Raw genomic sequence first — 1,198 nt, 5'->3', positions numbered from 1 at the left:
GATAGATAGATAGATAGATAAATAGATAGATAGATAGATAGATAGATAGATAGATAGATAGATAGATAGATAGATAGATAGATAGATAGATAGATAGATAGATAGAATAAAACGACCCACGATCTTCGGTCTAATATAGTAAAGCACTAACCCAGCGCAGTTTCACGCTATTCATAAATTATCTTAAAAATATTTAATTTCATAAGTTTTATGCACTTTTGCTTTGTTTAAATTCTGAAACATAAATGACAGCAATTACTTATTTAAAAACCACTTAATTAAATTTAAATATGTCTTTTTATACTTATATTTACTTAAAACTTTTAAAACTCTTTTAATAATATACCTTTCCTTTTTGAGTAATTAATTAACTAGTTATAAATTATTTTTTTTATGAAATACAATAAATTATTCTTAAACAAAATTACTTAATTATGTCAGGACATTTCAAATTTATGATCTTTTAAAAGAAAAATGTATTGTCATGACAACTTTTGCAAAATATTATTCAAGATTTTTATAGAAAACTTTAAACTTTAATAGATTTAATATCTTTGCAAAAAAATCGTATATAGTTAATTTAAAAATTTGCATACTAGCTGATAGGTGTGAATACAGCAGTAATTTATATTTAAAAGTAATAATAGTAATTTTTTTAAGGTTAAACTTTTAATTTCAATAACAAAGAGTGTTTTTAAGCCAGATAGTCTATAGTCTACTCTATACTTGACTTTATAGTCTACTCTATAGTCTAGTCTATAGTTTAGTCTATAGTCTAGTCTATAATCTAGTCTATAGTCTAGTCTATAGTCTAGTCCATAAAATCTAGTCTATAGCTTAATTAATAGTCAAGTATATGAATTTTTCTTCAAATGTATAATCTAGTCTATAGTCTAGTCTATAGTTTAGTCTATAGTATAGTCTAGTCTAGTCTATAAAATCTAGTATATAGCTTATTTAATAGTCTAGTATATGAATTTTTCATCAAATGTATAGTCTAGTCTATAGTCTAGTCTATAGTCTTGTCTAAAGTTTAGTCTATAGTCTAGTCTATAGTTTAGTCTATAGTCTAGTATATAGTCTAGTCTACATTCTAGTCTATAGTCTAGTCTATAGTCTAGTCTATAGTCTAGTCTATAGTCTAGTCTATAGTCTAGTCTATAGTCTAGTCTATAGTCTAGTCTATAGTCTAGTCTAT

This window comes from Lucilia cuprina, chromosome 3, assembly GCF_022045245.1.
Source record: "Lucilia cuprina isolate Lc7/37 chromosome 3, ASM2204524v1, whole genome shotgun sequence".
Classification (NCBI taxonomy): Eukaryota; Metazoa; Arthropoda; class Insecta; order Diptera; family Calliphoridae; genus Lucilia; species Lucilia cuprina.
The sequence above is the reverse complement of the archived record's forward strand: the minus strand, read 5'-3'. Positions refer to the sequence as shown.